The sequence below is a fragment of the Crotalus tigris genome, unplaced genomic scaffold, assembly GCF_016545835.1.
Source record: "Crotalus tigris isolate CLP2741 ecotype Arizona unplaced genomic scaffold, ASM1654583v1 scf7180000024366.1712601, whole genome shotgun sequence".
NCBI lineage: Eukaryota > Metazoa > Chordata > Lepidosauria > Squamata > Viperidae > Crotalus > Crotalus tigris.
The window spans coordinates 1,343,795-1,361,606 of NW_024100534.1; the positions used below are offsets into that span (position 1 = coordinate 1,343,795).

Here is a 17,812-nt window from a genome sequence, read left to right on the forward strand (position 1 = left end):
GTCTATTCTATTGGCTTTCAAAAGCCAATAGAATAAAAGGGAGTAGCACAGCTAAGAAAAAGGGGGTAAAAATGGACTGCGTTGTTTGGCGACCCCCATGAAATGGTTGTTCGACCCCAAATGGGGTCCCAACCCACAGGTTGAGAACCACTGCTTTATGAAGAATGAAGAAATGCACCATTGCCTGGAAGTGCCAGCAAATGGCCCTCGCCTACTTCACATATCTGGCTTGATGGGCTCTGGGGGAGAGGCTTCAGCAGGCAGTGGGACGCTCTCCTCACAGTGCCGAGAGGCTGAGCCGGGCAGCGCAAATCCAAAAAGAAACGCAAGGCCACCCAGCTCCCAGCCTGCCCAGTTTCAGCAGGCACTGGGGTGCTTTCCTTACAGCACCAAGAGCTGAGCTGGGTGGTGAATCTGATGAGAAGTGCAATGCTGCCTAGCCCCCAGCCTGCCCAGTTTCAGCAGGTAGCAAGGTGCAAAGTTGGCGAGCTTCACACCGCCCAGCTCAACCTCTCGGCGCTATGAGAGCGCCCCGCTGCCTGCTGAAACCACACCCGCCCAGTAGGCCACACCTGCTCCATCCATGCCCACCCAGTAGGCCGCACCCACCCTGGCCACCCCCCCACCCCACCCCAGGGCAACAGCAATGCTGATGCGGCCCTCAGTGAAATTGAGTTTGACACCCCTGTCCTACTTACTTTTGAGAAACATATTTTTCAGAGAAAGCATAAATCTTACTTCTATGTAAACCTATTTGTTTAACCAGAGGTCGATACAAAGGAAATTTCGCTTTCCAACATTCGCCATAGCTCCATGAGAGAGAAAGAAAAGAAAGAGGCTATGTAAGGGTATTTGGTTCAGAAAATGCAAATTTTGCAAGTCCTCATAACTATGTTTTCCCAGGTCCCATCCAGGGTCTAAAGCAAGGAGATAAGCAATATAGAGATAGGATGATGTAAATCAGGATAAAAATAGGAAATAATTTCCCCTTCTCACATTCTGGAAAGTACTGTAAAACATGCCTGATAGGGGAACTAACCAAAGCTTTGTTTATGGCCTGTACCCATTCAAATGAACCCTCACAGCCCCTTCTCGGCTTCCCTCCGCCTCTTCCTTCTTTGTAACCACTTTGACGGCCCTCCCTCCTGCGTTTTCCCCCAATGACATCAGTGAAGTCGCTGGGCATTCGCCGACCGCTCGCCAGTTCCCAGGAGGGCCTTGCCTCCTAATGTAGCCGGATTCGCTTCCACTGTAACGGACGAGAGGGAGAGGCCCGCGAAACGTGCTGTTTGTAGTCACGGAGGTAATTGGGGCTGTTACCTTGATAAAGTTGTCGTGGCGTGGACAGAGCGACAGAGGGAAAAGAACTATAGGGAGAAAGGTAAGAAAGCTTCGGATTTCTGTGCTTTAATAATACACTTCTGTCTTCTGTGTTAGTCTCATAACATAAGGGCAATGTAAAACTCCCTGGAACGAGGAAAAGACCAGTTCGGAGCGGGCAGGTTGAAGGTAGACGCAACGTTTTAAGTGTGATGGAGGAAATACGTATGTGTATAAATGTTATTGTACCCCGCGGCAGTGACTTACGCATTCCAGTCCCTTCTGGAGCTACGCCTAATTCTCATGAATGTGGATTAAGAAGCCTCCAAGGACAAGGAGGAAAAGGAAGCTGGTTGAGGATTAGGAAAAAGACTCCTTTTCCGGTGTTTTCTGACTTGAAGTAGAAGCATCCATTTAATGTGAAGCATCTACGAGTGTGATTGAATTGGGATATGGGGCACATTTAGAATCCCTATTATCTGTTTACTGTAATTGCTCTCAATAAATTATCCGTAGAGTTCGGATAAGGGAATAATTAGCTATAAAAAGGGAAGATAGATTTAAAAGCGAAACTTTTGCATCCCCTCAAGAGAGCTCCAACTGCTTGTCTTAAATTCCCCCCCCCTCTTTTTATGCATTTCCGGTGGTTAGCTGTTGCATTGTTGCATTTTGTTTCTTCTCAAGAAAGAAACGAGCAATGACTTTCGTGCTTTTCTTTCTACAGTGGTCAGTTCTTCCCAAAACCTGATATTTTTCTGTCTTGTTAAACAAGAAAGACCAACATTGTGGAAGCCTGATTGCAACTCAAAATATCTGGTATTGCTATGTGAAAAGGATGTTATCCTTAAATTAGAAACAGGAAATCCTTGTGGAATGTACACATTTATTATCATAAGTATGAATTTTAAATTAGTTTATAGTCTTCATTTTGCTGAGGCAGCAATCATGCTTCAAATTAAGTCCAGTTGAAGCAGATGGGACCAAACATCAAGCTATGAACCTCCTGTTTATCATATTTTAAAATAAGATTTAAATGTTTGTTTTTCTAATATGAATTGTTCAATTAATCCTAGAACTAATGCTTTCTTAAGAAAATGGAGGGAAAAGTAAACATCAAACTACATAATAAATGCATTCCCAATTTTAATGAAGAAAATATTTACATCAAAATAAAAGATTATAAACTGTTTATAAGTTTCTAATTTTAGCTATTGGAAATATTAGCTTTTCATTTAAGAGTAATACATAATACTGCATTCCTGATTAAAATGGTCTATACCAATTCTTATAATTATTTATTCAAATAATTGTATATATTTCTAAATGTGCCATTATTGCATTTGATTTCAATTTTGAAATTGCATTTTGAAAGGCCCAGAAAGCAATTACCAATATCCAGTTGTATAAATTAGTGTCCTGTAAGTGATGTGTCCTTGAATCAGACTTCATTTTCTATATATCAATCAAAATAGAGCTGGAAGGGACCTTGGAGGTCTTCTAGTCCAATCCCCTATTCAAGAAGGAGACCCTATACCATTTCAGACAAGTGACTGTCCAGTCTCTTCTTAAAAACATCCAGTGATGAAGCACCCACAACTTCTGAAGACAAGCTGTTCCACTGGTTAATTATCCACACTGTTAGGAAATTTCTCCTTAATTCCAGGTTACTTCTCTCTTTGATCAGTTTCCAACCATTGTTTCTTGTCCTGCCCTCTGATGCTTTGGAGAATAGTTTGATGCCCTCTTCTTTGTGGCAGCCCCTCAAATACTGGAATACTGCTATCATGTCTCCTCTGTTTCTTTTCTTTAGACTAGCCAAACCCAAGTCCTGCAGCCGTTCTTCATATGTTTTAGTCTCCAGACCTTTGATAATTTTAGTTGCTCTTTTCTGAACTTTTTCCAAAATCTCAACATTTATTTGTAGTATGGTGACCAAAATTTATTGCAGTATTCCAGTGTGGTCTTACTAAGGATTTTTAAAGCGGTACTAATACTTCATGTGATTTTGATTCTATGCCTCTGTTTATACAACCAAAGATTGTATTAGCTTTTTTGGTTTCTTCCAGCTTTTTTGGTTTCTCATGTTTAATTGATTGTCCATTAGGACAGGGTTTTTCAACCTTTTCACAGATTGTACCATTTTTAGGACATGACAATATTCAAGTGTTACCAGTGCTTAGCAAGGTGTCAAAAACTTGATGACTAACAAAGGGGGGGGGGGATTTTGTGTTTTACTGATTAGCTTGATTTCTTGTTACAGAAATGGCTAGTTTAAACTGAGGTTCAATGTTAATGATTCATTCTACTGCAACAGTAGGAAGTCAATGCCTTTTCTTTTTCCCTTCTCCCCCTCATTTTTCTTTCCTTTTTTCCTCACTGTGTCCTACTATTTGCTTTTGTATTTTATTCTATAATAAAACGTTACAAACTGTAAAAAAAAGAAAAGAAAAATACCGGTTTTAATTTCTTTGGTGGCAGTTCTTTTGCTGAATCAATTTCCTATTGCACTGATGAACATATGACAAATTTATCCATATTTATTAATATGCATCACTACCTTGGTGGTCAGCTGGCTGGTCAGCCCTTCTTCCTCTTTCCCTCTTCTCTCTCTTTCTCCTTACTGCCTGCTGGGCTCTCCTTCCACAGCCTCTTCTCCCTCTCTCTTTTTCCATCCCCTTCTCTTTCCCCATCTTTTTTTCCCTCTCCCTATCTCACCAAAACCACCTCCTTTTATACCCTCTCCTATCTCCCCCTCCTCCTCTTCTCTTCTGGGTGTGCTAGAAGCGCTGATTGGTGTACCAATCCTGGGGCCTCTGCCTCACCCCAGCAGCTCCAGCTGACTCTCTCACCCCAAGGTCTATCTGCTGCTCCCGGTGATAGAAGAGGCTGCCTGAAGCACCAATAAGCTAGAGCTGTACACGCCAATCCAGGGCTCTTAGCAGAGCCCCAGCAACACCGCAGCTCCAGCTGAATCTCCGCCTGAAGACTGTGTGCAGCTGCCAGCCACCCCCAAGCCGCTGGAAGCGCCAATCAGCTGGATCTGCGCACACCGATCCTGGGCCCTCAGCAGAGCCCTGGCAATACTGCAGCTCCAGCTGAATCTCTCCCAGCTCTATTTGGTTTATATCCTACCTTTATTAGTTTTAGAAATAATTCAAGTTGAAAACATAACTAATACTCCTTTGTCCTCCCGTTTTCCCCACAACAACATTTCTGTGACCATGCTGAGAGTGAGCGACTAGTCCAAAGTCACCCAGTCAGCTTTCATGCTTAAGGCTGGACTAGGTTATCATCTGGTTTGTAGACATGCACCTTAACCACTGTAGTAAAATGACTTTTAAAACAAAATCTCCCAAATGTTCTTGTATTCTTCTAAATTGTGAGCTATGGCAGTTATTTGAGATGTATATGTGTATGGGGAAATTGCTAGAGAGAAGCAATTTACTGATTTGAAACCCATCTACAAAGATGTATTTGACACGTAGGATTTTTGTTGCATAATGAAGAATTAATGCAACTCCTTGAGATCATTTTTAAAATAAGGATTAGAAGAGATAAAACTTTATTTCACAATGAAGACAATTTTCATTTATTTAATAATAATAAATATGATTTATGACCAGCAAGTTAAAAACAAAAAAGAAAAAGTAATAAAGTACACAAATATCTTACAGATAAAAATAATAGCCTAAAAAGAAAAGGTAAAACTAAAGATAAAACTATAGAGTAAAGAGAACTGGTAACAAAGTATCTATACCTATTGCTATTAAGAGCATTGTGGTAAAGCCAGTATTTTCCTTCTGTTTTGGTACATCATTCACGACAGTTAAATTCTGACCATGAAGGAAGGATCTACCTCCAGGTGAAATTGAATTTTATTAATGAGGGGTATTAAAAGAATAGAGTGCATGTTATCGTCTCAGGAACAATAGAAAGAAATGTAGGCAAGAATTTCAGACTCATTCAAATTGCAAGGAAAGATTCTCGGTACAAAAGGAACTCTTCCATCCTCTAGTATTACTGTAAGGAAGAAGTTGAGCCTGACCAGGCACAAAAGTTCTGTGATATGTTGCACAGGTAAGATTAAAATGATGTGTGGCAGGCACATGTGAGTTCCAGTTAAGAACTGGCTGGTGAGAATATCCCAGATCCATCTGCAAAAATTTGCTGGTAGATTTCTACTCTGGTTATCTCTAGACATACACACAACAGAAACTGGGAAAAGAGACTGCAGACCTTTGTCTTGCATTGTGAAGAATTAATAAAGCTAGCAAACTGTTGGTGAAGTTTTAGTCAGTAAGAGATCTAACGAAGCTGAGACGTTTTTCAAGAAGAACCTTTCCTGATTCAGCACAAATCAATGCACTTGAGGCACAGCAAAAGACATGCAAAAGGAGTGAATTTTAGGGGGCTAGGAATGTTATAGAAGCATACCTGGATACTGGAAAGCAACTTTGAAATTCATTTAGCTTTAAAATGCATCTATTGACTTCTGCAGTAACAAAAATCACAACATTGCCTTGGTGCTGTTATTTCCTTTGTTGGAGACTCTCATTTCTCTTAAAGAAGAAAGTTATAGATCTTAATGCAAGGAGGTGATCTTCATAGTTTTGACAGCTGAAGAAAATAGATTCCTTTGGCTTTTTTGCTTTAACTGGGTACAGCCAACATTCTTAGCCATAATATGCACTATTAAGTATCTGTCAGAATCCAATTATATTTCATCTCTAGTTATCGACTATGGAAAACCCCATTTCTGCCCTCTCTGGATTCTGTCATACGATGAAGGGGAAGGGGGGTGAATAAAGGGGTTTTATGGCCCTTACTTCCTTTGGTACAACTTCAAAGGGGATTGAATGTGGATATCACCAAAAGGACTAATTCATAACAATGGGGCCATCAACTTTCATCTACTCCTCTCTGAAGTCTCCCTTCCACTACAGTGAGGAAAAAGGAGGTGGAAATGTAATTCCTGGGATTGTCACTGGAAAGATGGTGGGGTGGGGTGGAGCTGCTGGGAACTCCTTAAAATCTTGAACCGTAGGGCTTGGGCTCCAGGTCCTGTCTAGAATGCCTGCAACCATTTTCTCTTAATAAAGGATACCTGTTGGAAGAAATATTCTAAGAGTTCTGTCTTCTTAAGATGCAAAGTGGGGTGGGTCCTTATATTAGACAGGACCTGCAGAATTAGTCCACCTGGAAGGGAGAACCTTGCCAGGGGACTTTGCAAAAATTACCATGTCAGACGGCGGAGCAAGGAAGGGAGGAAACTCCCCGGAAAGGGAGCTGCTGCCCAAACTGAAACCCTGCCAGATGTCGGGATCTGAGAGGTCAGATTCCTCAGGAAAAGAGGTGGTGGAGACATGGGCCCACAAACCTCGGTGGTCAATGGAAAGAAAGGCGAGTGGGAAAAGAAATCAAGAAAGGTGACTCTGAGACGGGGAGCCAACCAACCAGAATGGAAGCAGGAGATGGAGAAATCCCTGCACACAAGTGAAGAGGAAGGGAACTGGGCACCGTACTTGGGCTGGATCCTAGAGAAAGCTATTGACCTGATGAAGAGAACTCTCAGCTCCCTAGGAGAGGAGAATTCTGAGCCCTACGGCCACCCCAGCTCCTGGAGCTGCAAAGGGAGAGACACCGAGGGGAAGTGGAACCTGCAGCCCCGGGGACATCTGCTGATCCAGTAGTCCCCACTCCCCGCCGACCCACACATGGCGATCTGGATGGAAGACACTACCACCGACAACGAAGGCACCGATCCATTCAAAGACTCCTGCCACTGGACATGAAATTCAAGGGGGAGCCAACATGCTTGGGGTTTTTCCTAGCCCAAGTCCTCAGCTACATGGAGGAATACGGGCGGGACATCCCCAGCGACAAAGCCATATCCGGATCGTGCAATCTGCCCTGGACAGGCCAGTCGCAGATTGGGTGGTGAACTTGCACGACTCCAATGCCCCAGAGCTCAACGACTTCAACCATTTCATGTCCTCTCTGAGAAGGCGATTTGAGGACCCCCTGGCTGATCACAAAGCTCGCGAAAGGATAAAAACGATGAAATAAGGCAAACGCCCGGTAGCTGAATATATGCAAGAATTCCGGGCCATTGCCAGCAAACTGAACTGGCCGGAAGACATCCTGCTTAGCCATTTCAAAGATGGACTAAATTATGACCTATATGATGCTTGCCTGCCTCAAGAGGACCCACACCAACTTGAGGAATGGTACGTCTTAGCAGAGGAAGCAGAGATCGACGTATTGAAGAGGCACCGCCGAGGAAAACAATGGAGCCGCTCACTGCCTGAGTTGACACGCGAACACCATCGGCTATGGCCAAGAAGCAAATGGGGTATTTCAAGTGCGGGAGAGAAGGGCATCGGGCTGTAGAATGCCGCTCAAAAGCCCCTCAGCACAACTCAGACAGATCACTGGCCGGCAAATCCAGAAAGTCTCCAGCTAAGCTAAAGAACCTGCCATGAGGATGATGGAGGCTGTGGAATCCCCCACCTCTGCTTATCAGGGGAAAAGAACTCCAGCCTACACCGCAGGGCCGGTGGATGCCTCAGACGACAGCTCAGAGGGCGAACCCCTGGTAAGTGGACACATCGCACCCATCCTCAAGACAGTGACTATATTAATTCCCCCCATGCCCAAAGCCGTGAAGGTGAAAGCCTTAATAGAGTCTGGCTGCACCCGGTGCCTCATTAGCCCGACACTAGTGGGGAATCTGGGCATTCCGTCGAGGAGACTGGAATAACCAATCTCATTTGGCCAGTTAGATGGGTCCATAGCAGGGGGGGGGGTGCCACCTACCCTAACCACCTTACCAATGCACCTCTCCCTGGGCAAACATGAAGAGGACATAATGTTTGTGGTGACCCCAGGCATGAAATGCCCAATGATCCTAGGGATGGAATGGTTAAAAAAATGGAACCCCTGGGTAAATTGGAGGATGGCAGAAATCAAATTCCCGAAGGGGGACTCTATGGACTTAAAATCCCAAGGGGGGCTGCCAGAATCAAGAACAGAAAAAACATCCATGGGAGAGGAAAAGGAACTACCAGAAATACCAGAGGAATACAGAGACCTTGCTGAGGTTTTCAGCAAGGAGAGGGTGGATGAGCTCCCCCCCACCGACCCACAGACTGTGCCATTGAATTCAAGCCTGGGGCAAAACTCCCAAAGCCCAGATTATACTCCATGAGCCCAAAGGAGAAGGAGGAAATGGAGAGATTCATAAAGAAAAACCTAGAAAGGGGGTTCATTGAGCCAGCTAAGCCTAAAGTGGCTGTCCTGGTCCTCTTTAGAGAGAAGAAGGATGGCTCTTTATGCTTATGCATGGATTATAAGGCCCTGAATACAATCAGTGAAAGCAACCTATACCCTCTGCCCCTCATGAAGGACATGTTGTTACACCTCTCAAAAGGTAAAATTTTTTCTAAACTAGACCTAAGAGAAGCTTACTATCGCGTGAGAATTAAGGAAGGGGATGAATAGAAGACCGCATTTAACTGCCCCATGGAGTGCTATCAATTCAAAATCTTGCCATTTGGATTACAAGAGGGCCCCGCAGTCTTTATGCAATTAATCAATGACGTTCTAAGGGAGCATTTAAGGGGGTCCTGGTTTACTTAGACGACATTCTTATCTTCACTGAATCAAAAGAGGAACCTAGTCAGAGCTGTTTTAAAGAAACTGTGAGCCGCTGATCTATATGTCAAACTCTCGAAATGCGAATTCCACCAGGAAAAGGTAGACTACCTAGGTTATCGCCTATCCCCCCAGGGCATTGAAATGGACCCAGAAAAGGTCAGAGCAGTATTAGAATGGACACCACCCTGCACAAGGAAGCAACTGCAAAGTTTCCTCAGCTTCGCAAACTTTCATCCCCTCATTTGCCCAGATAGCCCTGCCCCTCACGAACTTACTAAAAACAAAGGGAGCATCCTCAGTAAAACCTAGCCAGCCACTAACATGAACAATGGAGTGCCAAGCAGTGTTTGAGAGATTAAAGAGACTTTTCTTTGCCGAACCAGTACTGAGGCACCCCAGACATAGATAAGCCCTTCTTAATACAGGCGGATGCAAGTGATGTGGCAGTGGGGGCTGTACTAGAAAATGTTGAAAGGGTATTGCAACCCTGTGCATATACATCCAAGAAACTCACGGAAATGGAACAGGGCTGGCCCATACGGGAGAAAGAGGCATACGGGATACGTTGGTCATTACTCACGTGGCACCAGTTCCTTGAAGGCAACAAAATCCCCTTCCAGGTGTGGACTGACCACAAAAATTTGGAAGCCCTGAAAACACCCAGGAAGCTCAACCCCAAGCAAGCTCGCTGGTCCCAGCATTTTCACCAGTTCCAATTTATGCTCAAGCATTTGCTGGGGGGAAGGATGCACTATCTCGCATGCCCCAATATAATAGCACGCAAGCCACCGACTCTAAACTGATGATGGTAGAATCACCACTAGCAGTGCCAGTAACCACCAGAGCCCAAGCTAAACTAAAACCACAGCTGGGCAGCCAAGCCGGAATTGAATTCCAGAAAAGTTTGGAAACAGATGAACGATTCCAGAAAAACAAAAATGTGTGCACAATGAGAGACGGGTAGCGGAAAAGTTATATATACCAACAATCCAAAGAGTCGCATTCATGCAGCTTTGCAATGACACAAAATCAGCAGAGCATTTTGGATTTATAAAAACATTACACTTAATTAAACGGCAATTTTGGTGGCCATCCATAAAAAGAACATAGAAAGTTACGTGGCCAGGTGCCCAAAGTGTGCAACTGCCAAGAGGTTGCAAGGGAAATCGCCCAGACTGTTACAAACAGTGGCAAATCCCTCAGCCCCCCGGAGGGAAATAGCCATGGATTTTATATTGGAATTACCAGAAAGCAATGGGAATACTGTTGTCTGGAGGGTCACAGACTTGTTTTCCAAACAGGTGCATTTCATCCCTTGCCAAAAGATTCCCACCACAAAAGCCTTAGCGAAACTTTTCGTCCAGCATATTTAGAGATTGCATGGGGCACCCCAACGCATCATCTCTGATAGGGGGGTGCAATTTATGTCTGCATTTTGGAAGGAATTTTTATTCCTCTTAGGGACCATTCAGGGACTGACATCTAGCCATCACTCACAAGGGGATGGACAAACGGAACGCTGTCACTCAGTACTTGAGCAATATTTAAGATGCTTTATTAATTTTCAGCAAACAAATTGGACGGACCTACTCCCTTTCGCAGAAGTTGCCTACAATAATGCAGTCCACTCCAGCACAGGTTACACTTCTTTTCAAATAGCCACCGGTCAAAGTTTCAATCCCATGCAGAATTAACCCCAAATGAACCAGCGATCTCATCACTGAAAGAATGGATGGAACAATTACAAAACACCTGGCCAATAGTTAGAAAAGCACTAGATGAAGCTAGACAGGCATACAAAGCACAAGCCAATAAAAAAGGGGTTGAGCCTACACCATTCATTATAGGAGAAATGGTGTACTTATCTACAAAATACCTAAAGTCCCTACAACCCTATAAAAAACTTAGACCAGTGGTTCTCAACCTTTTTAATGCCGCGACCCCCAACTGGTTGTAAGTCGAGGACTACCCAACTGGTCGTAAGTTGAGGACTACCCTACCAGTCATAAGTTGAGGACTTTCCCTGCCCGGGAGTGCCGCCTATGCGTGGTGCTGCCCCTGTAGGCAAGCGGCAGAGACGGAGCAGGCCAACCACTGGCTGGGCCACCGGCTGGGCCAGCCCAAGGGAGGTAAGGCACCTGCTCGGCCCCATGCATGCCAGCAACCCTCCCTGCACCCGCCGGTCTCCCACCTCCCACCCCTGGTCCTCTTTTACCTACATTTTTAGTAGTTGCTCAGCAGGGAGGGGTGGAAACTTCTAGACAGCTCGCCTTCGCTGCAGACAACTTGCAGCACCATTTGCAGAATGGGACTTTTGGCAGGCTCAGCAGGGCAGAGACAGCCTGGACATTTCCTATTGGCTTTTGAAAGCCAATAGAATTAGACTCTATTCAAGAGAGTCTATTCTATTGGCTTTCAAAAGCCAATAGAATAAAAGGGAGTAGCACAGCTAAGGAAAAGGGGAAAAAATAGCAGACTGCGTTGTTTGGCGACCCCCGTGAAATGGTTGTTCGATCCCAAATGGGGTCGCGACCCACAGGTTGAGAACCGCTGACTTAGACCAAAATATATAGGGCCTTTTCCAATTAAAAGAATCATAAACCCAGTAACAGTAGAATTAGAATTACCAAAAAATCTCAAGCAAATACACCCAATTTTTCATTGCAGCTTGCTGAAAAGAGAGCATCAGTCATCATTACAGCCAAAAATCCCCCCCCCACCACCTCCAATCATGGTGGAGGGCGAACAACACTTTGAAATAAAGAAAATCCTGGACTCTAGGAGATATCATGGAGCGACTCAGTACCTAGTTGCATGGAAACACCTCCCTGCCTCACAAAACGAGTGGGTCCATAAACGTTATGTCAGAGCCCCGAAGCTATTAAAGAAGTTTCACACAGACTATCCTAACAAGCCTGACTAACTTGTATACCTGTTTTGTTTTCTTTCAGGTGGATCTATCTTATTTTTAAGGGGGCAGGATGTCAGAATCCAATTATATTTCATCTCTAGTTATCGACTATAGAAAACCCTATTTCTGCCTTCTCTGGATTCTGTCAAACAATGAAGGGGAAGGGGGGTGAACAAAGGGGTTTTATGGCCCTCACTTCCTTCGGTACAACTTCAAAGGGGATTGAATGTGGATATCACCAAAAGGACTAATTCATAACAACGGGGCCATCAGCTTTGATCTGCTCCTCTGTGAAGTCTCCCTTCCACCGGCAGTGAAGAAAAAGGGGGTGGAAATGTAACTCCTGGGATTGTCGCTGGAAAGATGGTGGGGTGGGGCTGCTGGGGACCCCTTAAAACCTTGAACTGTAGGGCTTGGGCCCCAGGTCCTGTCTAGAACGTCTGCAACCATTTTCTCTTAATAAAGGATACCTGTTGGAAGAAATATTCCAAGAGTTCTGTCTTCTTAAGTGGGGTATCAGTGATCCTTACAGTATCAGTGATTGAAACGAGGAGGAACTTGTCAAGATCACACTTCTAGTACTTTTATGGCATATTCAAATATTTCTTTTTAAAATATCAGGGTAGATATTTTCCATATATTCAATATTATATTAATGACAAATAAGGATAAATTATTAGATAAAGTGCTATTTGGATCCTGCACATATTATTTTGGACAGAGATATTTTACGGTGAAGAAGATGGGGAAAAGGGTAGCAGTGCAATTAAAGGGAGCAAGAGAAAGGGAAATGTGGGAAAATCAGTACTGTGGAAAAAACAGGTGTGCTAACTGGGCATGCATACGGCAGAAGAGCACCCAAAATAAGGGAAAGGAAGAAGCAGAAAGACTGACCTGCAGATATGCAGGTTGTGTAGGGGAAAGAAAAGAAAGGAATGAGATGAGCAGCTTTGCCAGTTTGCTGGCAAAAAGTTAATTTCTTAACTTTTGTCAGGCACTGATTCATCATTTCCATCTTGCCATCTGGAATTGAAGAACAGGAAAAGGAGATCTGTATATTACCAACATAATAATGATACTTTACATTGTATCTCCAAAAGTCATTGGGCAATTTTGTAGAGATGCTACATTGTATGTAGGAACCTCACAAACCATGTCTTTGGGTTGAAAAGAAATTCCTCAGTGCTGGTTTTTGGAGTCACACATCCTCATCAGTTATACATCCTGATCAGATATGTGATCAGTTGAGCCTGAAAGAGGCAACAGCTTCATTACATTCCAGCATGAAAACAGAGACAGTGGCCTGTTTCTTGGACCAGCATGATAGGCGCACTGATGGAAAAATAGTGGGACTATGTGAGGTTTGAAAGGGTAATTTTCTCCAGCCCTTTGATCATTTTAGTTGCTCTTCTCTGAATTTTTTCCAGACTCTCAACATCTTTTTTGTGATATGGTGACCAAAATTGGCTGCAGTATTCCAGGTGTGGTCTTACTAGGGTTTTATAAAGTGGTACTAATACTTCCCGTGTTCTTGATTTATGCCTGTTTATATAACCCAGGATTGTATTAGCTTTTTTGGCTGCTGCTGCATACTGCTGGCTCATAGTCAAGTGATTGTCCACTAGGACTCCAAGGTCCTCTCACACAGTTACTGTTTTTAAGCCAGGTCTTGCCTAATCTGTACTTGTACCTTTGATTTTTCCTGCCTAAATGTAAGACTTTGCTTTTCTCCACATTGAAACTCATTTTGTTGAATAAGGCCCATTGTTCAAGTTTGTCAAGATCTTTTTGGATCCTGAGTTTGTCTTCTGGGGTGTTGGATACTCTTGCCAGTTTGGTGTCATCTGCAAATTTGATGAGTTCCCCTTCAATTCCCTCATCTAAGTCATTTATGAAGATATTGAAGAGTACTGAGCCTAAGATGGAACCTTGTGGTACCCCACTGCTTACTTCTCTCCATGTGGATGTAGTGTCATTGAGGATTACTTGTTGAGTACGGTTTGCCAGCCATCTACAGATCCATCTCGTTGATGTTGTCTATTCTACCTTTTTCTAGCTTATCAAGGAGTAGGTTGTGGTCTACGTTATCAAATGCCTTACTGAAGTCTAAGGATACTACGCCCACAGCATTTTGCTGATCTACTAGTTTAGTCACTTTATCAAAGAATGAAATAAGATTGGTTTGGCATGATCTATTTTTAACAAACCTGTGCTGGCTACTAGTTATGACTTTGTTTGCTTCTAGTTGTTCGCAGATCTGTTTTTTTTATTATCTTTTCTAGGATCTTCCCAGATATTGATGTTAGACTGATTGGTCTGTAGTTTCCTAGGTCTGTTTTTTTCTCTTTCTTGAAGATGGGAACCACATCAGTCATTTTCAAATCCTCAGGTACTTCCCCAGTGCTCCAGGATTTGTGAAAGATATGGTGCAATGGTTCTGAGATAACATCTGCCAGCTCCTTCAGATCTTTGGGATGTAGTCTGTTGGATCCCTGCGATTTATATGGCAAGGAAGTAACAGGCAGTGGAGAGAAAGCAGGGCAGCTTAATTCATTCTTTGCATCAGTCTTCATGCAAAAATAAACTATAGCCCAAACCTATCAAAAACAGAACATAAAAGACAGTTAGGAATGCAAATTGCAATAAACAAAAATAAGGTAAGAGAACACTTGTCAGCTCTAGACAGATTCAAATCACCAGATCCTAACAGATTATATCCCGGAGTTCTGAAGGAACTGGCAATGTGATCTCAGAACCATTGTTCCATATCTTTCAAAAGTCCTGGAGCATCAGAGAACTGCCCGAGGACAGGAAAAGAGCTGATTTGGTTCCCATTTTCAAAAAGGGGGGGGGATAGACAGAGGAAACTACCAATCAACCTAAAATCAATACCTGGGAAGATATTGAAAAACAATAAAAAACAGATTGAATCTTAGGACATGATACAAAATGTACCGTATATGCCAGTGTATTAGGCGACACGGCGTATAAGACGACCCCGTCTTTATAGCTGGGCCGCATTCCTAGAACGTCATCTTATATGCTGGAAACTACCAGTATTTCCGGCGTATAAGACGACTTGACGTATAAGACGACCCCCGTCTTTGGCGCCGATTTCAGCACTCGCGGAAGTCGTCTTATACGCCGGCATTTACGGTACTTGTTTAAAAAACAGGCCAGTCACTACTCAACTGTATTTCCTGAGTTGTCAGGTACTTCCAGTATAAAATCCATGGAGATCTCCTTCCAGGGCATTTGTGATCCTGCCACTGGCTGAAGGAGTCCCTCAGCTAGCCATGTAGGTGTAAGGACCCACCCCACTTTGCATCTTAAGAAGACAGAACTCTTGGAATAATTCTTCCAACAGGAATCCTTTATTAAGAGAAAATGGTTGCAGGTGTTCTAGACAGGACTTGGGGTCCAAGCTCTCCAATTCAAGGTTTTAAGGGGTTCCCCAGTAGCCCCACCCAATCAACCTGCTCTTTCAGCGACAGTCTCAGGCATTACACTTCCACCCCCTTTTCATTACTGCCCAGCTGGATAGAGACTTCAAAGAAACTACATGAAAGGAAATGGCCCCATTCTTATGGTTAGTTCTTTTGCAGTACACACATTCAGTTCCTTAGAAGTATACTGAAGGAAGTGAGGGCCATAAAGCCCCTTTGTTCTCCCCCTTCTCTCCCTCTTATGGCAGAATCCAGAGAAGGCAGAATTGGGATTTTCTATATTTGATAACTAAAGATGAAATATAATTGGATTCTGACATCCGGCCCCCTCAAAAATAAGAGAGATCCACCTGAAAGAAACAAAACAGGTATAAAAGTTAGTCAGTCTTGTTAGGGTACTCTGTGTGAAACTTCTTCAATAGCTTCGGGGCTCTGACATGACGTTTATGGTTTCAATGTCCTTTGTTAAGAATGGCCACTAGTATTTAAGTTTCATGAGATGTAGTATTTTTACAAAGCCAAAGTCCATTCTCAATGCTTGTAATAATCTTTGAGCAAATATACATCCCTTTCTCTGCAGTAAACATCTTTTTTCTCTTTCAACCAATAGATCAGTTCTTGTTGCTTGTAGTAGTCTTTGAGAAAGTATAAGTCTCTTCCTCTGCAGTAAACGTCTTTTTCTGTTCTCTTTGCTATAAAGTTGCTTTGTATTGAAGTCTTAATCTTTGCTTCTTCTGGTTCTCTAAATTGCTGAAGAGGGGATTGTCAGATGAAATAAATTCTACTTCTATCTCTGTAGATTTCTCTTCTGGTACATTTTGATTTATGACATGATCAGTTGTAACCTGGACATCAGTTTGGGCAAATATAGTAGAGTCTTTGGATCTTAATTCTAAAGTACAGTTTTTAAATGTAGCACAAATTTCTGCAGTGGCCTCATAAATCTTTTCCAATATAAGTGCACAGTTCAGTTGTATCTGAGGTTTCTCCATTTTAATAATGCTTAAAAGGAAATCTCTTTTTCTTTTTTGTAGAGGCTTTGTTTAATGTAAAAACATCCACCCCCACAGCATCACAGGTGCACAGCTTATCTTTTATTTATTTATTTATTTATTTATTTTTATTTATATGCCACCCAATCCCAAAGGACTCAGGGCGGCGTACAAATGTTTGAAGTTCATAAAAAAGTAAGCAAAGTTACAATATTAAATTTTCTCCACTAGATGTCCTCAGTGAGTTAGAAAAGTCTTTTCCAAAAATCAATTCTTATTTTCTATCTTTTAAGGTATAATATATATATATAAAGTAGAAATAATAACGTTCTTAAAAATAAAGGAGAGAGGAAACCTTTTCCTTCTTTTTTTTCCTTTTCCGTGTCCAGTTTATAGCCTTTCAGTATTTGTAAAATGCCTTCCCCCTCCCCCCCAAAAGCAGAAGCCGCCTTTCCAAGCCAGGGAAATAATTTCAAAAGCTCTTTACAGGCACACAAACAAAGAAAAAAGCGGAATAGAGAGAAAAATAAGAAAAAATTCTTACCCAGATTCACCATGGGGGCACTAAAAGCTTAGATGTTTCTGACTTACGGTCTGAAGCAGCAGGGCGATCGGCCATTTTCATGGCCGATCTTCTCCGTCGACCCTCAGAGATTTGTCCAGACAGCTAGAGGAGCCACCACTCCTCCACAGCCAGACCGCAGCCTCCTTGACAGAAGTCGCACCCTCCAGGGCAACTTTGGACCCGTATAAGGGTCCACCGACGAAGGGAAACCTAGTCGACAAGGAGAGAAGTCTTCTCCTGGGAGTTTCAAAGCCTCCAAATTTTTGTGGTCTGTCCATACTTCAAAAGAGGTCTTATTCCCTTCTAGGAAGTGTCTCCAGGTTAGGAGTGTGCAGTGCACTGCATAGGCTTCCTTTTTGCACACTGCCCATCTCTGTTCTGTTTTAGTTAATTTCCTGGAATTGTAAGCCCATGGTTGTTTTTCTGCAGCAATACAGCACCTGGATGACAAAGGGGGTGTTTGGGTCTGGGTGCATCAGTATGGGTTCAACTGCGAACAAGGGTTTGAGCTTCTCAAACATCACTTGGCATTCCATTGTCCACTTTAGGGGTTGGCTAGGTTTAGGTTTCCCTTCCCCTTACAGCAGATTAGTAATGGGCAGTACTATTTGGGCAAATGATGAGATGAATTGGTGGTAAAAGTTTGCAAACCCCAAGGAGCTTTGTAGTTACTTAATGATGCAGGGCAGAGTCCACTCTAACACAGCTTGCACCTTTTTGGGATCCATCTCTATGCCCTTGTAGAAGATACAGTACCCTAAATAGTCAATTTTACATTTGTGGAATTCACACTTAGAAAGTTTAGCATATAGCTAAGCAGCACAAAGTTGTCAAGGTTCAGACTGACGAACCAACCAAGCAAATACCTTTAAAATGTTCTGATCTCTGAATGTAAAACTTTATTGAGTAACAGTCCACCATT

At 43.1% G+C, this 17,812-nt stretch overlaps 1 protein-coding gene across 5 annotated transcripts in view; it reads left to right on the forward strand.

The window, feature by feature from the left end:
• The first annotated feature begins 1,182 nt into the window (after positions 1-1,182).
• Positions 1,183-17,812, forward strand: part of SH3BP4 (SH3 domain binding protein 4) — a 99,275-nt gene continuing 82,645 nt past the window's right edge. For all 5 annotated transcript variants that reach the window (XM_039327692.1, XM_039327695.1, XM_039327696.1 and 2 more), the window contains exon 1: positions 1,183-1,381. The gene's annotated coding sequence lies outside the window, so the exon portion shown is untranslated. The remainder of the gene's footprint in view (positions 1,382-17,812) is intronic.